At 44.9% G+C, this 22,769-nt stretch overlaps 1 long non-coding RNA gene across 1 annotated transcript; it reads left to right on the forward strand.

The window, feature by feature from the left end:
• Positions 1-21,136: 21,136 nt before the first annotated feature.
• LOC144819461 (uncharacterized) lies at positions 21,137-21,532 on the forward strand. Its single transcript, XR_013607383.1, has 3 exons — positions 21,137-21,211; positions 21,326-21,383; positions 21,471-21,532. It is a non-coding gene; the product is annotated as an uncharacterized LOC144819461 (long non-coding RNA).
• Positions 21,533-22,769: the final 1,237 nt, after the last annotated feature.

A 22,769-nucleotide genomic window follows, 5' to 3' on the forward strand; every position in this document is an offset into this window, starting at 1 on the left:
TTTACTGCTGTGGTATTGTCCCCCCTTCACTCAAACCTACTCTCCATTTGATCTTGACATTGTTCCAAATCAGAGCTTATGCTACAATTTCGTCTAGCAAGAATCATTTCACCACATGGCATACCTAACTTGGTGATGTAAGACTGGAGGCATGAAGGGCTGTGCTCCCTGTAGTATCCTTCCTATGCAATGTTGTTTCTAGTTTCCCATTGTGTGTATATATACTTTGATGTCAAGAAATTTTACCATAGATGTACTTATGTCATATGTGAACGTTAAATTGATATTTAAACTTTTTACAAACTGTTCTGCCGAGTCAACTGACCCCTACCACACCTCAGAAAGATCATCTATAAATCTGATCTAAATCATGTGTTCAGCACACATATCCTCATGCTCCTAGCAGAACACCTGTTCCTCCCATCAGCCCACATGCAAGAATATGTAACTGGGGACAAAACAGGTGCCCATAGCAGTTCCACATTTTTGTTGATACAATTTCCCTTTGAACACGAAGAAATTGCGTTCCAAACATCTTTTAGCCATAGTTAGGATCATTTCAGTATGCTTGTACAGAGTTACTGGTCTGTTCTGAAGAATGTAATACACAGCTTTTAGTCCATCTGAGTGTGAGATACTGGTGTACAATGATGAAACATCCATAGTAATCAGCACATAGTCACTCTTTACTGGAATATCGTAGATAAGCCTTGGAAAGTCCCCACTGTCTTTACATATGATGGCAGTTTTTGTACATGTTGCTGGAGAAACAAATCAATATATTTAGAGGTATTCTCCATCATTCTTCCATTGGCTGAAATTATTGGGCATCCTCGTGGAATCACTGCATTCTTATGAATTTTTTAAATTAAATAAAGACTTAGGGTTCTCAGGTTGTAATTACATAAGAACAGATAAAAACACCCTCACTCATCCAATGTTCAAGCTCTTGTTTGTATAGTGCCTGTGCTTTAATCTGTACACTTTGATCACACTTCATGTAGCAGTCACTTTGATTTAATTGTTTCAAAGGCTCGTTCATGTTCATATCCAGATGCCATAGTACTATATTACCTCCTTTGTTGGAGTTTCTCACCACAATCTGTTTATTTTTGCTTAGATTAGCTACCAGAGTTTCATACTTCCACATAGTATGCCTCCTCACATAGTTTTTTCATTCCTTCTATTATTAGATTGTGGAAAATAACAATTCACTATTTGATGGTGTTGAGCATAGTCCTTGAACAAGGTCGCAAACAGGTGTGTACAGCCCCTGATATCTCCATTTCATGTTCCTGTATAATGTCTAGATTCATCATCTGAGTATTAGATTGTTTGTTTTCTCTTTCTAATTCTCTTAAAGTTCTCAGTACATATAAATCAACTATGGTCAGATTGTCACCCATAGTTTCTGATACTTTCTCCTCACTTCTGGATCTATCATTAGATCTGCTATCGAGTGTATGCACTTTAAGCAATTTTAATTTCCTTACAAATTTAAAGTCTCAATCCTTGCTTGAACATATTCAAATGGATGTTTTGGACAATACCACAGTCCCAATAATAAAATGTCTTCTTCTGATTTAGTTAAAGTCAATTCAGTAAGGCTCACGATGGAACTTCCTTTATTATTCTCGATTATTTTTGGCTCCATATTTTCGTGGTGGTTCTGTTTTGCTATCATGAATCTTTTCCTCTGTATCCTCCGCCTGTGTATCCTTCTTTTGGCTTTATAGGTTGGATTTCTCGGTCTTAGCATTTGCCGCCAATCTAATCGCAAAAAATCCAGTTCTCCGAGATTGATGTGGTTTTTAGGTCTCGCGACCTATCGATGCGCGCAAGCGCATCGAGCGGAGCGAGAATTCAAGTAGCCAAAATCCTCGTGAAACCAAGGGCTTCTTGCGCTGCAGTTTTCTTTAAGTTCACGTGAATCACGTGACAGCAAGCTCCTTCGTGCACGAGCTTACCTGAGCCTTCTGCCTATCAGCCTGCCAGTTCTCCTCCCCTAATTATTCACTTCACTTGTGACTCCCCACATCAAAGCCTCAGCCTCCCTCCCTTGCCATTTGCTTCCTAACCAGCCTGCCTCGCATAATTGCATCAGACCCGACACTTCAAAGGAATGCGCCCCCGAGAGCCACTTTCACGGCCATGCATTTCTCTTCCCTCTTTACCTCATGTGAGGAAACAGCGCCACTCGCTGGGCGGCATTGGAACATGTGCCTAGGCTGCAAAATAATGAGGCGGAAGATGTGCTTATAAGGTCCCACAAGCGAGACCTATTGGCAATGCCAATGCTTGTTGCTGTTGCATCCTCAATCGTACCTTTTCCTCTACCGGGCTTGTCATTATCTGTTTCTATTTCCGTATCACCCTGATGGCTTCCTTGTTGTTATCTCTTTCCTTCTGTTTGTCGTTGGCTTCGGAAGCATTCAAATCTGCAAGCAACTGTAAAGATTTGTCTGCACTCATAATCAATCCTGTCCCTGGTAAACTTCTATATCTTTCTTTGATTTATAGAGTGCTCATGTTTTTTTAGATTTATGCCCATTTCCTCTCAATATTTTGCTATGACATCTTGCTGTTGCTGAGTGCCCAATTCAGTCTCAAGTAACTCTGTTTGCCACAGTATACTAAGTCTATCTTTCTATGCATATTGATTTGAATCCGGATATATATAAATATACCTTGAACAATGAAACAATTCTTGTACAGGTGTATTGAAATGCCAGATTGAACACAGTCCACAAATGTTGGCTAATGGTGTTTTTCGGGGGAAACAACCATCACAATGCAACTTTCACAACGCACTATCATCACAACGCAACTTTTACAACGCAAGATCCATTACAACGCATGCCATTACAACGCAGGTGCTATTACAACGCATGCCATTACAACGTAAGTATAGGTAAGTATTTAATTTTATTAATATTAATTTAATTTTAATTTCTTTTAATTTAATAAAATTAATTTAATTTTTTTTAATATTTTTAATTTTAATTTAACTTTTTTCGTAATATACATTAATGTATTTAAAATAATTATAACATTTTAATTACATTTAATATTTTTATAATTATAATTTAATTTACTTAAATAATTTGTAATAATTTAATTAAATTTAATTTTAATTTAATTTAATTTAATTAAAGCCTCAGGAGTTAGAATAGTAATTTTAACCCCTACACTATCCAACACTTACCCTACTATTACACCCCCTGGAGTTAGAATAGTAATTTTAACCCCTACACTATCCAACACTTACCCTACTATTACAGCCCCCTGGTTTTAGAATGGTAATTTTAACCCCTACACTATCCAACACCTACCCATTTGGTTTTGCTATGCAGTGGTAAAGTGCCTGTGCTCTCTCCTCAAAAGGTGTCACATACCTTGTAGTGTTTTGACCTATAGTGCAAGCCCTACACGGTGTGCACTTTCTAAAACCAGGTTGGGGACGTAACCAACTTTGTTCCTGCCATGTCTTGAGCTACTGAGTACCACTGCATCCTTCAAAGAGGGTGCCCTCCTGTATGTTATCAAGGGATTCGTAGGTACCAACGTACCCACTACCGGGTCTGATCTAACTATATGCCAGTTCTTCCTCATTAATACTCTTAACTCTTTCTCTTTGCTGTTTTAGGGGGTTATGGATATTATTGTTGCTCCTGCTTCATTTATTTTCTTTTTGTTTGGTTTAGAGAACAATATTTCTTCTCTGGTTTTTCTGTACACCGCAGTTCGTTCTGCCTTTACTGCTGTGGTATTGTCCCCCCTTCACTCAAACCTACTCTCCATTTGATCTTGGCATTGTTCCAAATCAGAGCTTATGCTACAATTTCGTCTGGCAAGAATCATTTCACCACATGGCATACCTAACTTGGTGATGTAAGACTGGAGGCATGAAGGGCTGTGCTCCCGGCAGTATCCTTCCTATGCAATGTTGTTTCCAGTTTCCCATTGTGTATATATACTTTGATGTCAAGAAATGTTACCATAGATGTACTTATGTCATATGTGAACGTTAAATTGATATTTAAACTTTTTACAAACTGTTCTGCCGAGTCAACTGACCCCTACCACACCTCAGAAAGATCATCTATAAATCTGATCTAAATGATGTGTTCAGCACACATATCCTCATGCTCCTTGCAGAGCACCTGTTCCTCCCACCAGCCCACATGCAAGCATATGTAATTGGGGACAAAACAGGTGTGCATAGCAGTTCCACATTTTTGTTGATACAATTTCCCTTTGAACATGAAGACATTGCGTTCCAAACATCTTTTAGCCATAGTTAGGATCATTTCAGTATGCTTGTACAGAGTTACTGGTCTGTTCTGAAGAATGTAATACACAGCTTTTAGTCCATCTGAGTGTGAGATACTGGTGTACAATGATGAAACATCCATAGTAATCAGCACATAGTCACTCTTTACTGGAATATCGTAGATAAGCCTTGGAAAGTCCCCACTGTCTTTACATATGATGGCAGTTTTTGTACATGTTGCTGGAGAAACAAATCAATATATTTAGAGGTATTCTCCATCATTCTTCCATTGGCTGAAATTATTTGGCATCCTCGTGGAATCACTGCATTCTTATGAATTTTTTAAATTAAATAAAGACTTAGGGTTCTCAGGTTGTAATTACATAAGAACAGATAAAAACACCCTCACTCATCCAATGTTCAAGCTCTTGTTTGTATAGTGCCTGTGCTTTAATCTGTACACTTTGATCACACTTCATGTAGCAGTCACTTTGATTTAATTGTTTCAAAGGCTCGTTCATGTTCATATCCAGATGCCACAGTACTATATTACCTCCTTTGTTGGAGTTTCTCACCACAATCTGTTTATTTTTGCTTAGATTAGCTACCAGAGTTTCATACTTCCACATAGTATGCCTCCTTACACAGTTTTTTCATTCCTTCTATTATTAGATTGTGGAAAATAACAATTGAGTATTTGATGGTGTTGAGCATAGTCCTTGAACAAGGTCGCAAACAGGTGTGTACAGCCCCTGATATCTCCATTTCATGTTCCTGTATAATGTCTAGATTCATCATCTGAGTATTAGATTGTTTGTTTTCTCTTTCTAATTCTCTTAAAGTTCTCAGTACATATAAATCAGCTATGGTCAGATTGTCACCCATAGTTTCTGATACTTTCTCCTCACTTCTGGAACTATCATTAGATCTGCTATCGAGTGTATGCACTTTAAGCAATTTTAATTTCCTTACAAATTTAAAGTCTCAATCCTTGCTTGAACATATTCAAATGGATGTTTTGGACAATACTACAGTCCCAATAATAAAATGTCTTCTTCTGATTTAGTTACAGTCAATTCAGTAAGGCTCACGATGGAACTTCCTTAATTATTCTCGATTATTTTTGGCTCCATATTTTCGTGGTGGTTCTGTTTTGCTATCATGAATCTTTTCCTCTGTATCCTCCGCCTGTGTATCCTTCTTTTGGCTTTAGAGGTTGGATTTCTCGGTCTTAGCATTTGCCGCCAATCTAATCGTAAAAAATCCAGTTCTCCGAGATTGATGTGGTTTTCGCTGTTGCATCCTCAATTGTACCTTTTCCTCTACCGGGCTTGTCATTATCTGTTTCTCTTTCCGTATCACCCTGATGGCTTCCTTGTTGTTATCTCTTTCCTTCTGTTTGTCGTTGGCTTCGGAAGCATTCAAATCTGCAAGCAACTGTAAAGATGTGTCTGCACTCATAATCAATCCTGTCCCGGGTAAACTTCTATATCTTTCTTTGTTTTATAGAGTGCTCATGTTTTTTTAGATTTATGCCCATTTCCTCTCAATATTTTGCTATGACATCTTGCTGTTGCTGAGTGCCCAATTCAGTCTCAAGTAACTCTGTTTGCCGCAGTATACTAAGTCTATCTTTCTATGCATATTTGGTTTGAATCCGGATATATATAAATATACCTTGAACAATGAAACAATTCTTGTACAGGTGTATTGAAATGCCAGATTGAACACAGTCCACAAATGTTGGCTAATGGTGTTTTTCGGGGGAAACAACCATCACAATGCAACTTTCACAACGCACTATCATCACAACGCAACTTTTACAACGCAAGATCCATTACAACGCATGCCATTACAACGCAGGTGATATTACAACGCATGCCATTACAACGTAAGTATAGGTAAGTATTTAATTTTATTAATATTAATTTAATTTTAATTTCTTTTAATTTAGTAAAATTAATTAAAAAATGTTAAATATTTTTAATTTTAATTTAACTTTTTTTGTTATATACATTAATTTATTTAAAATAATTATAAAATTTTAATTACATTTAATATTTTTGTAATTATAATTTAATTTACTTAAATATTTTTTAATAAATTAATTAAATTTAATTTTAATTTAATTTAATTTAATTAAAGCCTCAGGAGTTAGAATAGTAATTTTAACCCCTACACTATCCAACACTTACCCTACTATTACACCCCCTGGAGTTAGAATAGTCATTTTAACCCCTACACTATCCAACACTTACCCTACTGTTACAGCCCCCTGGTTTTAGAATAGTAATTTTAACCCCTACACTATCCAACACCTACCCACTTGGTTTTGCTATGCAGTGGTAAAGTGCCTGTGCTCTCTCCTAAAACATGTTGGATTGATTTACACCCAATCGACATTTTTGATTTACTTGTAAGTCCTTAGTAAGGTAGCACTACCTGTTCCCAGGATGTGTAAATTAAATGCTACTAGTAGTATGTAGCACGGATTGTGCCACCCATTTAAGTGTCTCTAGCCTGCCATTACAGTCTGTGTATGTGCAGTTTTAAACTGCCATTTTGACCTGGCACAATAAACCTTTTACCAGGCCCAAACCTTCCTTATTAATACATATATGGCCCCCAGGGGAGGCTCTGGACAATTGGATGTATTTAAAAAGCTGGAGATGTATTTTCAAGATTTACATGTCCTGGTAGTGAAAAACTCTTACATTTGTGTTTCACTATTGCAAGGCCTACCACACCCAGAGGATAGCATGGAGTTTCCCTATTACATTTTATAAGTGTTATTTCCAAATGGGAACATGTATTCGGGTCATGCTTAGAGTCTCTGGCATTATAATGAAAAATCCTAACTAATGGTGAAATCAGATTTTTAAATTACAATTTTCCTTAGCTATATGGCGCCTGCAGCCTGTCTGTGGGTCAAATGACTGGATTTAGTTGACAGTTGTGCTTTGTGTGTTCCTCCTAGAAAGCCACACACAAAGGGGAGCTTAGGTGTGATTGGAGGGGACACCACTGGCAGGATGGGAGGGTAGCGCTGGGCACAGCCCTACGCACACTTACATAGGTTGTGTGCTGTCCACACAAAGGACTGCACTTACCCTGTCATTAGTCTGGAGCCAGGGCCAGAAAGGTAGGGTTCATGTGCACTTCAAAAGCATGCCTATAGAAGCTTCTCCCCACTTAAAAGGCACAACTAGGTATAAGAACTGAACCTCAGACAATAACTCTTCAGTACACTTCTGGACTTGCAGATACTCTGCCAGGAAGTAGGACTCCTGTGCTGCTGAAAGGATTGCCACTCTTCTGACTGTTGCTCTGAAGTATTGCTGCTCTGCTGTGCTGACCAGCAGCCTGCTGCCTTCTTGCCTGGGTGAGACGGTCTGAGCCTGCAGCCCTTGAACCCAGAATCCAGAGTGACTCCAAGGGCTAGCTGGCTGGCCTCTAGCTCTAAACTTTCCAGTTTAAAGAGTATTTGTGTGTCATCTGCGTAGTTATAGCATGTGAGGTGAAATTCATTGATCTCTGCCAGAAATGACTTCATGTAGATGTTGAAAAGCATGGGTGAGATGATAGAACCTTAAGGGACCCCAGCTTTTGTGAAGTTGGTTCGGATGAGAAAGGGAAGAATGGATGACATTTGTTCTGTTTTGAAAGTAGCATGTGATCCATTTGAGAGCTTTATACCCCGGCTTTGTAGAGTCTTTGTATTAGAGTGCCATGGTCATCTGTGTCAAAGGCAGCTGAGAGGTTCAAGAGAAGTAGCATGGCAACCCCATTCCAGTCTACTGTGTTCTTTAGGTCATCTCCAAAGATGATGTGGGCAGATTCTGTACCTCTTCGGGGTCAAGCCGAGACAGGTTTGTTTTCTTTAATAATGAGTGCATGTATGCCTTTTTTAGGTCGTCTGGAAAGATTCTTGTAGTTAAGGAATTATTGATGATTTTTCTTACTGGTGTGGCAGATGAGGTAGTTATACAAATGCTTGTGAAGGTTTGTGATGAACACTGGAGGCAGCCCAGCTTGCTTTGACAAGATCCATAAATTCACTGTGTGATATTTGTTTAAAGGAATGCAGAGGCTGGGTTAGCCTACTCTTGAAGGTTTTTGGGAAAAGGGTTGGGGCTGGCGGTTTTCTTTTGTTCTAAATAGGAGTCCAATATGTATACATTTGTTGTGTAATGATTTGCCAGTGGGATGAGCTCCTATACATTATAGTTGTTGAAATTCGGTCTTAACATTTTTTATTTTCACATTTAGCATTTTAAATTCTGTCTGAATAGTACCTTTTTTAGCTTTTTTGATTGCTGATTTTGTATAATCTGTTAAGTTTTTGTAGGTGAAGTTTGTCTTGATTGCTGTTTGTTTTGAACAAGGTGCTTTGCAGCTTTCTAATTTGCTGTTTGATCCCTTGTAGTGCTGTATTTCTCCAAGTTGCCTGTTTTCCTCTGTTCTGTTATGTTGGTCTGAGTGGTATTAGGATATTAAAAGCTTCCTGTAGCTACTCATTGTTTTTGCATAGATTTTAATGTACCTAGATCTGTGTTGGATGTTAGTTGTGTTTCTAAGTGTTCAAAATTTAGTTTATTCCATGGTCAATATGTGGATGCATGTAAGGTGGGTTTAGGTGTGTTGCTTTGTGGTGCTTTATGTTTGAAAGCTAGCAAATGGTGGTCTGACCATGTGACTGGCGTAGTTGTTTGAAAGGTAACTAGTTCTGGGTTTGCAAAAATTGCATCTATGAAGTGTCCAGCGATGTGTGTGGGGTTGTGGACGATCTGGTGTGTGTCTAGGCCAGTGTTGAAAGTTTTGTGATTGGGCATTTTGGGTTTGTCAAACCAAATAATTAGGTCACCAAGAATGTATAGGTTGAAAAGTAGTGTTGTCAGGTTTGAAACTGTGTCTAGAATTGTGTCTGGGAATGTTGCATTGCTATGTGGAGGTCTGTTAAGAAGTAGGAAGTTTCAGGATTAGGATGGTGTTGGGTTGCATCTGATAAAGAGGGCCTCAATTATTTTGTATGGAGATTTCGTTAGCTTTCTTGAGATTTTTCATTTCCTTGGATATAACATCTAGGCCTCCTCCTCTTTTGCCTATCTGATTGTTTGTGATAGTTTGATAGCTTAGAAGAATGGCTTCATGCTAGACTGGAGCCATGTCATCTCCCAACCATGATTCAGTTATGAAGAATACATCAGGGTGTGTGTAAGTGAGTAGGCTGTAGATGTGATGCTTGTTTTTAGAGAGTGATTGAGCATTTATTAGTAGGCAGTTTAGAGATTGTGTTTTGGTGATGGTGTGAGTTTGTTTTGTAGAAATGTGAGCAGTATTTATTGAACTTGTGGCAAGTGTGTCATTAGTGGTGGTATTATCTGTATGAGAATAGCAATAGTCTTACTTTTCTATGTCGTGTTCCTTGTCCAGCAGACTTAGAAGGCATTGTGAGGTGGTGGAGATGGTCGTTGAGAGTGAGTTGGTGAGCTGTGTTGTTTTTGTAGAGTATTATTGTACAATAGACAAGGAGATGCAAAGTTGTGAAGAGTGGCATATTGTTTATTTTGTTTGCGTCTGTTTAGGGTGGAAGGTGTATGAGTTAGGGGTGGTGGTGCAGCATGAGGATCATTGTGTAAGGCTCTAAAGTGTCCAATGGATGGGAGACGGTTAAATGAGTGTTGTTGATTGTGTTGTGTTGGTATATTTGTGTTAGGTGAGGGGAAGACAGAAAGCTCAACAGTAAAGATGATTTAGTATGTGTATTATTTGTGTAGCCAGGAAGGTGGGAGTCAGTGTATGCTTATAGTTTGTGATGGAATGTATTATGAAAATTGTGTGTGTGTGTGAAGCTTAGTTGTGCCGGTGTGTGTGTTATGTTTTTGTGGAGCAGTGCGAGGAGATGATGATGTGCAGTTGTCTGACAAGGATTTATATGTAAAGTATTGTTGGTGAGTGGAGGCTGAATGGTAAAGGAGGTGGGGATGTGTTTTTTTCAAAGGAGTGTATGTGGTGTGTGATGGGGACGGACAAGAGTTATGGGTGTTTGTTTTAGATTTGATTGCTGGAAGAGGTCATATGTGTGGTGGATTGGAGAGTAAGGGTTGTGTGTTTGTATATTTTTGGTACAAAGAGGAGTAGGGTGTTGGTTGATGAAATGATGCAATGCTAAGCATAGGTTTTGTGGTGACAGAAAGAGCTCTGTTAGGTGTAAGCAGTGGGTAGAGCAAGTGGTTTGTATGAACAGGGAGTGTATGTTTGGATGGAATAAATTAATGTATATTATGTATAGTGTGGCTTTGTGTTGTGTTGGTGTTGTGTGGATTTGTTAGTGGTATGGGACACAGTGCTGGTATGTGTGAGAGTGATGTTGCCACTGTGTGGTAGTTAGGGTAGAAAGGTGTATAGGTGTGGTTTCTGGGGTTTTATAGTGGTTGTTGAGCTATTGAAATGTTGTTATGGTTCATTTGTAGTGAATGAGTAGAGTGCATTTGCTGTGAGTGTGTTTATATGTTTGTGGATATGGGTGGGTTAAGGTGGGTGATGGTGAATGAAATAAAGGGCAGCATTTCTGGCCCTAGGCCTGACCTGTCCCGTAAAGGCCTAAGCAGGCAACTGCCCCTGTCCTCTCCACCCTTATCCTCAATGGCCAGGCTGAGACGCCCTGAGCCCCAAGCTTAAATAGCCCTAGTGATCAAGTAACACCTTTGGCCAATGGAAACCCTAGCCCTAACCCTAACCAGTCGGAACACAAGCCCTAAACCCTAGAGCCAATGGGAGACCTGCCCCTTACAATCAATCACAGCCCTAGCGGTAGCAGCCAATCAGAAACTAGACCCTAAGCCCAAGAGAAACCCTAGCCCTAGTGACCAATCAGAACTCCAGACCTATCAGCCAATCAAAAACCTAGCCCAATAGAAACCCTAGCTCCAGGGACCAATCCGAACCCCAGGCCTATCTGCCAATAAAAATTCTAACCTTAAGCCCAATAGAAACACCAAATACAGCAACCAATCAGAGCACAGATTTAATGTCCAGTGGCAAAGTTATAATAGGAGCCTGTGACTTCAAGCACAGGAGGCTGGACAGGGGGCAGTGACCTTCTCCTGAAGATCAGAATCTCTTTGGATATAGACAGGTTCAATCCACACTTTGCTGGTCCTGGTTTACCCTGATCCTAACCTGGAGTCAGACACAGGTGAGCAGGAGCGAAGAGGTGGAAGCCGGTGGCTGCAAGGTAAGTGTTATTTTATGAAGCCCGCAAGCCATGCCGACAGCCTCTGGTTATATCTACTTTCTAAACACAGTTTAAACCTTAAAGCAGATTCTGTAGTCTCTTAAATACACTCTGCTTAGCCTCTGAGGGAAGTAGTATGCCTTTTTAACTTTAAAAAGACCCAGAGGGGCAGTTGTGGGGTGCTGGGGGTGGATAGGGTGCGATGGGGTACCCCTGGAAGCCTAAGCATGGTACAGGGAAAAACAGGACAGAATTTCAAACTGTCACAAGTACAAAAATAGCAGTTTAAAGAGTAAAAATTGCAAAGAAAGCAAGAAAACAGCAGTTTTAACAATACCTTTTGTACTGAGGACAAGAGATTGGATTAAAACAGTCACAGGTAGAAAAATAACAGTTTTAAAGTTTCAAAAACAGCACAAGTCTGTGTTCTTACCACTTTCTCTGTCTTTTATTCACTGGGCTGTTTATTTAAGGATGTTAGTGGTGTGATGTAGGATTTTACATGAGGGCTGAGGAGAAAAACTCTGCAGAAGTTAATGATAGGCACACTAAGGAGAGGATGTGGCCTAACGTCTAGAGCAGCAGACTTTGAAGCTGGGGTCTGGGTTTGCCTCTCGGTGGGAGGCTCAACATCCTAAGATTCCTGGAAAATCACTTAGGGTCCCATTACGATGTCCACCCGCCACCGTAACGGTAAACGGGACCGACTGCCAGAGGTGGGCAGTCCCGCCATGCCCATTAGGATGCGACCGCCACCCTGGCGGTCGCATCCCGCATATTTTACATTGTGGCGGCCAGTGCTGTAAGCAGCACCCGCTGCAATACAAAAGATGCATGATGTGCATTAGCATGCACAACGTGACAGGCACCGCGCGGTGCCTGCCACCTTGTGTATGCCACTGTAGGGGGGTACCAGAGGTACCTCCCCATTTGCACCCCCCAACACCAAGGGGGCCCAAAACAGGCCCCCACAGCCAAAGCCTGCGTGTCTTTCCGTGGCGGAATCGCCGCCATGGAAAGGCTAAATTCCAAACATATCTTAATATGGCTGGCGGTGCCTGCTAGGCACCGCCACCATATTGAGGACCAAGAACGCACGGCAGGCAATCGTAACGACGGACGGCGCACAGTCTTTCTGTCCGCCGCTGTACCCCCACCATTGTAATATGGCAGGGGTAAATGGAGTGCGGGAGGAGATAGATGTCGGCAGATCGCCACCGCCGGTCGGGCGGTGGCGAACTGCCCGACATCATAATGGTCCCCTTAATATCTCTGTGCCTAAAAATGAATGTGTCTGTCTGAAAAGCAACTGGTGCCCATGTAAAGTGCACTGATGTCTTCGGATCAAGTTTGCACTGTATAAACCTGCAAAAAAAAGTATGATGAAAAAATTCAATACAAATTGGTTGTTCCAGTCTCAGAACAGTGCTTGTGATTCATATGAATTTATAAAGGGACATTATCGATGCTGTTTTTAAGACTCTTCTTTCAATCAATCAATCAATCAAAGCATTTGTATAGCGCGCTACTCACCCGGAGGGTCTCAAGGCGCTTGGGGGAGGGGGGTCCTCTACTGCTCGAACAGCCAGGTCTTGAGTTGCTTCCTGAAAGAGAGGTGGTCTTGGGTCAGGCGGAGGTGGATGGGGAGGGAGTTCCACGTCTTGGCAGCCAGGTAGGAGAAGGATCTTCCTCCTGTTGTGGCTCTTCGGATGCGGGGAACGACAGCGAGGGCGTGGCTGGTCGATCGTAGCTGGCGGGTGGGAGTGTAGAAGGTCAGGCGGTCGTTAAGGCATCTGGGGCCTTGGTTGTGGAGAGCTTTGTGGGTGAGGAGTCGGAACGTGATTCTCTTGTTGACGGGGAGCCAGTGCAGGTCTCTCAGGTGTCCGGCGATGTGGCTGTGTTGGGGGATGTCCATGATGAGTCGTGCTGAGGCGTTCTGAATGCGCTGGAGTCTTTTCTGGAGTTTGGCTGTGGTTCCGGCGTAGAGGGAGTTGCCGTAGTCCAGTCGGCTGGTGACGAGGGCCTGGGTGACCGTCTTCCTGGTTCCGGTGGGGATCCACCGGAAGATCTTGTGTAGCAGGCGTAGGATGTTGAAGCATGACGAGGAGACGGCGTTGACTTGTCTGGTCATCGAGAGGGAGGAGTCCAGGATGAAGCCCAGGTTGCGTGCGTGGTCCGTTGGTTTGGGTGCGCTGCCCAGGGCAGGGGGCCACCAGGAGTCGTCCCAGGCGGAGGGTGATGATCCCAGGATGAGGACTTCCGTCTTATCTGAGTTCAGTTTCAGGTGGCTGTTCATCATCCACTCGGCTACGTCTTTCATCCCTTCGTGTAGGTTGGTTCTGGCGGTTGCGGGGTCGTTGGTGAGGGAGAGGATCAGCTGGGTGTCATCGGCGTAGGAGAGGATGTTGAGGTTGTGTTGGCGTGCGATGGCCGCGAGGGGGCTCATGTAGATGTTAAACAGCGTGGGGCTGAGTGATGAACCTTGTGGTGCACCGCAGATGACTTCGGTGGCCTCGGATCTGAACGGGGGGAGGCGGACTCTCTGTGTTCTTCCGGCGAGGAAGGAAATGATCCACTCCAGTGCCTTCTCCTGGATTCCGATGTTATTCAGGCGCTGCACTAGGGTGCGGTGGCAGACAGTGTCGAACACTGCGGAGTGGTCCAGGAGGATGAGGGCCGCTGTTTCCCCGTTGTCGAGCAGGGCTTGGATGTCGTCAGTGGCTGCGATGAGGGTGGTCTTGGCGCTGTGGTTGGCCCGGAAGCTGGACTGTGAGTGGTCGAGGGATCCATTCGTCTCGAGGAAGGCGGCCAGCTTCCTGTTGACGGTCTTCTCGATGACTTTGGCAGGAAAAGGAAGGAGCGAGATGGGGCGGTAGTTTTTGAGGTCAGTGGGGTCCGCTGATGGTTTCTTCAGTAGGGCGCTGAGTTCGGCGTGCTTCCAGCTCTCTGGGAAGGTGGCGGTGTCGAAGGAGATGTTGATGATGTCCCGGAGATGGGGTGCGATGATGGAGTCGGGCTTGTTGAAGACGTGGTGAGGGCAGGGGTCGGCTGGTGATCCGGAGTGGATGGAGTTCATCGTGCGGATGGTGTCTTCGGTGTTGACCGGGGTCCAGACGCGGAGGGTGGTGGTGGGGGGCGTTGGTACGGTCGTAGGGTGCATCGGCTGTGTGCTGAAACTGTTGTGTATGTCTGCGATCTTGCTGTGGAAGAACGAGCCGAGCGAGTTGCAGAGGTCTTGCGAGGGAGTGATGTCGTTGTTTCCGGCGCTGGGGTTCGAGAGCTCTTTGACGATGTTGAAGAGTTCCTTGCTGTTGTGGGCGTTGTTGTCCAGTCGTTCCTTGAATGCGGTTTTCTTGGTGGTGTGGATCAGCTGCTGGTGTTTTTGGGTGGCGTGCTTGAGGGTGGTCAAGTTGTCTGTAGTCGGGTCTCTGCGCCAGGCTTTCTCGAGGGCCCGGCAGTTCTTCTTGGAGCTCTTGAGTTCGTCTGTGAACCAGGATGCTTTCTTGCTGCCGGGTCTGACGGGGGGGTCTTCAGTGGAGCGAGGTCGTCTGCGCAGTTGGTGATCCATCTTGTGAGGTTGTCGGCGGCTTGGTCGGGGTTCATTGAGCTGGCGGGAGGGTTCTGGCTCAGGGATGTGGTGAGTTGGTCGGTGGTGATCTTGTTCCAGTATCTGCGGGGAACCTGTTGCGGGTGGTGGTGAGTGGTGGTCCTACTGAAGCTGAAGTGGACGCAGCTGTGGTCTGTCCAGTGGAGTCCGGTGGTGCGGCTGAAGGAGATGTCCTTGCTGGAGGAGAAGACAGGGTAAAGCGTGTGGCCGGCGTAGTGGGTGGGGTGGTCACCAGTTGCTTGAGTCCGAGGTTGGCGAGGTTGTCCAGCAGGGTGGTGGTGTTGCGGTCGTTGTTGTTCTCTAGGTGGAAGTTGAGGTCCTCTGGGAGGATGTAGTCAGCGGAGGGGGGGGCGTGCGGGCTGATGAAGTCAGCGATGTCTTCACTGAATTGTGTGCGTGGTTCCGGGGGTCTGTAGATGAGGGTGCCTCTGAGGGTGGTCTTGGGGTCGGTGTGTATCTGGAAGTGCAGGTGTGAGGGTGTCGTCGGAGTTGGTCGTGATGCGGATGGTGTTCTTGTGGACGATGGCGATGCCTCCTCCGGTCTGGTTGACGCGGTCCCTCCAGGTGATCTTGTATCCGTCCGGGATGGCGATGTCGGGGAGGTTCCAGAGTTCAACGGTGTGTCTGTGGACGGAGAGGGTGTTGAGCAGGATGCACTTCAGGTAGTTGCTGCTGGTGCCCGGCTTGGCGGGTGCGGTGCAGGTCCGGGTGCAGGAGAGCTTGCAGGAGTGGCAGGTGAAGGGTCCGTGGATGCATCCTGGGGTGGCTCGGTGGCAGCCGGGGATCCGGCCGGTGTTGAGTGCGTTGAGGGTGGAGGCGTCGTAAGTCCGGCGGGTGGGCTGGCAGCTGCGGGGGCCAGGGTTCCTGGCGCTGGGCGCCGTCCGGGCGCAGACGGGCTTACCTTTGGCGCGCCTTCGGCACACAGTTGGCGCGCCCGCTGCACGTCAACGCTGCACGTCAACGCTGCGCGTACGCATGCACTCTGCCATGAATGGACAGTTGGGGGGGCGGGGCGAGGGAGGAGCAGCTGGGAGGCGGGAGCGGGGTGGCGAGTGGGGGGGAGCGGTGCGGTGATGCTGGAGGGAGCGTGGGTGGGGCCGCAGGGGAGCAGCGGCAGGGAGCGGGGTGGGGCAGGGAACAAGCAGTGACAACGGGACAAATAAAGTACAATGCGAAAAAACAACGAAGGAAACAAAATACAAGTACAGTAAACGAGGCAGGCACAGAGGACGACGGAGCCAATATAAAATACAATGCGGGAAGGACGGCGATACAAGTTACCAAAATACGAAGCAGGCACAGAGGGCAGGCAGGGTCAGGGGGCCAAACCAGCAGGGGCAGAACTCTCTAGGCAGCAGGAGGAGGCCGGGCACACTCGGGGTGGGCCACGCGGCGGGAGGAGCGACCGGGTCTGACCAGGTCAGGTCAGGTCACAGCTCCTCGCCCGTGAGCCTCGCCTTATGAACCCTTGTGGGAGGGAGGAGCAGCTGGGGGGCGGGAGCGGGGTGGCGAGTGGGGGGGGAGCGGTGCGGTGATGCTGGAGGGAGCGTGGGTGGGGCTGCGGGGGAGCAGCGGCAGGGAGCGGGGTGGGTCAGGGAACAAGCAGTGACAATGGGACAAATAAAGTACAATGCGAAAAAACGACGAAGGAAACAAAATACAAGTACAGTAAGCGAGGCAGGCACAGAAGAAGACGGAACCATTATAAAATACAATGCGGGAAGGACGGCGATACAAGTTACCAAAACACGAAGCAGGCACAGAGGGCAGGCAGGGTCAGGGGGCCAAACCAGCAGGGGCAGAACTCTCTAGGCAGCAGGAGGAGGCCGGACACACTCGGGGAGGGCCACGCGGCGGGAGGAGCGACCGGGTCTGACCAGGTCAGGTCAGGTTCTTTGCATCTCTGTGGCTTATCAATACACTTTCGCTATGAGGTGTACACAAGTAAAAATTTTAAATCATTAGTTTGTACTATAAATATTTTCAGTTCCCAGTGTTCTGCGTTTTTGCGGGAGTATATGCTTCTCTTCCAATGCACATATTATATCCCAGGCAATAACAACATAAACGATTAATGACCCCAGTTATATCCTTGCAACCGCCTATTTAAAATATACTGATATCTAAAATGTAACTGTATTAGTCAATGCTCAGTTATTATATTAATTGTGCATTTGTTATAGCCATCATCACATCACAATAACTGATTACACTTCCTTCCACTTGATTTCCTTCTCCTTGGACTCAAGTTTGACCACAAAACCCCCCCTGCCCAAGAACACCTGGGCTCGCAACTGGGGCAAAGTTGACATCCCATTGCTCTGTTCCTCTTTATTAGCCTCTAGTCCAGCTATAGAGGAACAGGCCACACCGCTTCAGGCAGAAACTCTAAATAAATGGCTGTCTAACGCCTGCGACCAGGTGGCACCCCTAAGACGCATTAGGGTAAGACGCGTCCACGACGTCAACAAATGGTTCACTCCAGAACTTAAGGAGAAAAAACTGGCTGCCCGCCGTGCAGAACGTGCGTGGAGACGTACTTACTGCACCGCCACCAAATTACTGTACTCCTCCACCCAAGCAGAGTACAAGAAAGCCATCATAGACGCCAAAACTTGCTACTTTTCGAACAAGATCCTCCGGGCAGAGAACCAACCAAGAGACATTTTTGCCACAGTCTTCGAATTAGCCTCTTCGGACAGGACCACATCCAAGCCGGTACCTTCCCAGCCCCTGTGCGATTCGCTGAATAACTTCTTTATCAACAAAATTGCAGATATCAAGGCCAATATTCCCCCTCCCTCCTCAGTTTCCTAAACCTTGACCTACCACCCAACGCCTTTCACCTCGACCTTATAGCCCCGCTGTCCAAAGAAATCTTCCTCTCCCTGCTCCCCTGCGTCAAGTCTGGATCCCCTTCCGACATCTGCCCGGCTCACATCTTGCGCGATATCTTCCTTACTTGCCCATCCCCCCCTCACCTTTCTCAATGAGACCCTTAAGTTAGGTACTGTCCCTCCATGCCACAAATCAGCCACCATCATTCCAATCTTGAAAAAAACAGGCGCAGATCCAACAGCGCTAGTAAACTATCGGCCCATTTCCCTTCTCCCCTACCCGGCCAAAGTTCTCGAACGCCACGCCACCAAAGTCCTTAGCTCTTTCATAGAGGACAGCGGCTATTTCTCACCGTGCCAAGCAGGGTTCCGCCCTCTCCATTCCACCGAAAAAGTGGTGGTCTCTGTTATAGACACACTCAGAGCGGGGCAAGATGCTAATCTTCCACAGGCACTGGTTCTGCTTGATTTGTCGGCCGCCTTCGACACGGTGGACCACACCATCCTCCTTTCCCGTGTCGAGGCGGCAGGCATTGGAGGCTCCGCCCTGGCCTGGCTCAGCTCATTTTTGAGCGATCGCTCACAGGCAGTCCACCTGGCGAACTTTTCCTCCGAGGCCCGCAAAGTGCAATGTGGCGTCCCTCAGGGATCCTCTCTTTCCCCTCCCCTTTTTAATTTGTACATCTGTCCGCTTATTTCTGCCCTGCAGAGGATGGAGGTCACGGTGTTTAATTACGCCGATGACCTCCAGCTCATTTTTAACCTCTCTGACTCCCCTGATTCTATTCATAATTTCCAGGCGGTGATGATCTTTATCAGGGATTGGATGAGCTTTAACCATCTTAAGCTCAACCCTGATAAAACCGAACTTCTTCTCACTGGCGGTAAACTCAACCCATGGTCCCTCATTTTCTGGCCCCCCTCTTTTGGTCCCTCCCCCTCTCCCTCTCCCTCTGTCAAGACATTGGGAATCACCCTCAATCAACAACCCACCTTACACTCTCAGATCAGCACGGTGGTTTCTTCCTGTTTTTTTACTTTGCGCACCATTCGAAAGATCTCACGGTTTTTTTCCTCTCAGCCCTTAAACTGATCTTGACGGCCTTGGTCCTCTCCCGGTTGGATTACGGGAATGTCCTATACAACGGCGCCCCCGCATACGCCATCCGATGGCTTCAACTGGTGCAGAACCAAGCTGCCCGCCTGGTTTATGGTTTACCCAAATCACACCACACCACTCCCCTTCTAAGATCCCTCCATTGGCTCCCTATAAGAGAAAGGGCCCTCTTCAAGATGGGATGCATTACGTTCCAGGCCCTTGCGGGAACCGCTCCATCTTTTATCATGTCCAAAATCGTACCCTACATCCCCAGCAGACAACTGCGATCTTCCCCTCTGTCCCTCCTGGTGGTGCCCAGGTGCAAGAAGAGCAAAATGGGAGGCTCTAAGTTCTCCTTCCTTGCTCCGCAATTTTGGAATTCTCTACCTCTCCATATGACATCAACATCATCCTACCTGGAGTTCCGCAGCACCCTGAAAACCAATTTGTTTGCACAGGTTTTTAAAATCTAAACCGCTCCACCCTCTTACTCAGGTGTCATTCTCCTCAACAGCGCCATGAAACCGCCTGGTGTACGAGCGCTAAATAAATACTTTTAAATTCAAATTCAAATTCTGTTACCGTAAATAGTGTGTGATGTCACTTCCACTACTTCTGGCATTTTGGTAAATCCGCACCTATGCATTCAGACTAGTTCTCATGTGACAGTTGGTTAAACAAAAGCTTTTGTACTCTCTGGAGGTAAAACACGGCATGGGACAAGAGAGGCAAAGGCACTACAACACCTGCACCAACAAAATATGGGGAATTTGAAGGTGGTGGAATGTGATACCCACCTCGAATTGCACATGGCAAGTGAGTGAATTCAGAAATCATGCCTTCCTCCAAACAGGTTTTGGTTTCAGACACAAATAGTGCATTATAACACATGCGTTGCTCATACATTGGTGACAAAGCAATGGAATCTGAAAGGGCACTACAGACTTATTCTGATACCTTTAGGATGTGACGAGAAAGTGTGAGACTTCACGGCAGTGTTGGGGGTTCTCCCTCTTCCAGAATACTTTGGCAAATGGGGACAAAAGCGGGAATTGTCCAGCAATTATTTCTCTAAATTGTCTTAAAAGCCCTAGGTCTTATAAACAGTTCAAATTGTCTATTTAAACAACTTCATAAGTATTATCATTATTCAGTCAAGCTACAGACAAATATAGCAGTCTGACAGGCATCATGTTAGCAAATGCGGAATACTGCCCACCAAGAGACATGAAACAGAATATGGTGATGGAATTGAAAACACAATATCTGCTCCTTCTTCACCCCAGTAAAAAAGAAAAAGAGAAATTACATGACTCATTTCCTCGTGTTTTTCTGATTGATTTATCAATCTCCATAATAGCATGGCACAGTTTCTTAACCAAACTTCCATCAGCATAAACTTCCCATATACAAGCGAACTAATGACTCACTAATATACTAGGACCATTGTCTACACCCCATCTTGGGTCTAACGTGATGCTATTTATCGCTATGACAAAACATATGAAAAGAAACAGTTTTCTTGGTGTGTTAACGACTTATTGTAGTAATTTGCTAGTGACAAGCGAACTAATGTCTCACTAACACACCAGGCCTATTGTCTGCACCCCTACTTGGACCTAATGAGATGTTATATTTCGCTATGACGAGATATGTGAAAAGACACTTTTTTCTAGGTCCGTAAACGACTTATTGCAATAGTCTGTTAGTGACAAAAGGGATCTGCCGTGGCCCGATTTGTAAAACAACGAGGATGTTTGCATTAAACTACAATTACCATAATTCACGCACTATGCCTCCGCATCAGGATGGCTGTTTCGTAAAAAGAAAGGTTGCAGACCCTATAAATTACTTCAGGTCCCCCCCTAAAAATTACTTCGGGTCTTGTCCTCCACACAGCCAGCATGAGGCACGAGAGATGGATTATTGTGCAATAACTTCCAGAAATGAGTTTATAACAAACGGACGAATTTCCCTCATGAAACTACTTTTTCCATGATTCTTCGAATTTCAACTACAACCCCCATGATCCTCGTGGACGTTGTTTGTTAATGCCGAATGTTACCGCGGACACTCGCAGTCCGGAAGCTGTGTGTATACGGAGACTGATTTGCTTCGAGCGAATTGAACGGAGACGGACGATCCGTTATTCATTCAGGTATGGGCCGAGTCCCTTGTTAAATCCAGGCGAACAATCGTATACGCTGTAAAAAAGCCGAACCATGAGAGCACTCGTTGACACTCGCTATATTCCATCTTTCCATTTTTTCAGAGCGTCTTAGCGCAAGGGATTGGAATCCAATAAACGCGAACACCGGGTGATTTCTAGAGTAAGTACTTTCCCCTGCAATTCCTCTGGAATAGTCATCTGTGAGAAATAAACCACATAACATAGCTTTGATTGTATCCAACCACAGGTACACAAGACCCCGACCACCTTTATACACACAGACAGTGACTCTGGTCCTACAAGCCACATGTAAGTTTAACCATCAGTGTGAATGTGAGTACCCCTGAGGGAGTGTTTGTAATGATTTGTTTTGCTGAACATTAAGTGCTAATGCATAGGTTGTGATTTCCCTTGTAGTGTCCTGCGACGGATTTATTTGGGTTACTCACAAGTGTAGACAGGTAAGAGATGCTCCAGACTAAAAGAGAGCGATGGCAGGCTGATAAGAGAAATGAGACTAATTATCTTATTATTTCCTTTCCCCACAGCTTGTCTTTTTGGTCCTGATGAGAACTCTATAAACCAGCTAGAGTTCGAAACGTGTAGACCAGTTATTTTCCAGCCATAAGGTTGTGTAAACATTAGCCTCAGAAAAATTTAAATGAGATGACATTTTTTTGGTTCAATTTTCTATGGCATTGTTAAAAGAATTGTGAAAAAAGTTTGATAATTGTAAATATATTGTTTGTTGTATGTGGTGAATGTGTGGAGTGGTTGTGACTGAAGGTGAGAGAATCCGGACTTTGGAGTGCCTGAGAGTGTATTGTATGTTCTTGAATTTGTACATTATATGTGTTTTTAATGTTGCAATTTTGTGAAAAATAGAAAAAGTACAAAAAATTGAGTGAAAAATGTGATATTTTGAATAAATAATAATTTCAATTTGATTAACTCAGACAGAAAAAGTAGTCTACGTCACTTTTTGTTTTTTGTCAATTAGTGTATGGCCATTAGAAAGAAAAGTATTTACAGTACTGGCATTTATTTTATTATTTAGTTCTCAGAGACTTTGCCTTACTGTTGGGAGTGTTGCTGGTGCTAAAATATAAAACGTGGCGTCTGTGCAATTTAACTTATGTGTATGGCAACCCATGAAGCGGGCGCTATGGTGATAAAAAAAGAAACAGGAAACTGGGCGCCATAATAGGTGCCTTGGTGACACAAAATAAAGCAAATAGTCCCTAAACACAACACATGAACACTTAGGGCCTCATTACGATGTCGGGCGGAAACTAATGCGACCAACTCATTGTTGGGTTCGGTTCCGACCGACTCGAAATCGGCGGTGCCGCACGACCAATTACGATGCTTCCGAACACTGGTCAGAAGGACTCCCATTGACTTCAATGGGAGCCTGTGTTGTGCCTGAAAACACAGGCTTCCATGGGGAAAATGGGTGTCTGCGAAAAGCCTTGCACCCTGTCGCAAGCACCCCATGGGGCCTGCCACCCTGTGCATGGTTTTACAGCAGGGTCCCTTGTGTGCC

This window comes from Lissotriton helveticus, chromosome 2_1, assembly GCF_964261635.1.
Source record: "Lissotriton helveticus chromosome 2_1, aLisHel1.1, whole genome shotgun sequence".
Taxonomy (NCBI): domain Eukaryota; kingdom Metazoa; phylum Chordata; class Amphibia; order Caudata; family Salamandridae; genus Lissotriton; species Lissotriton helveticus.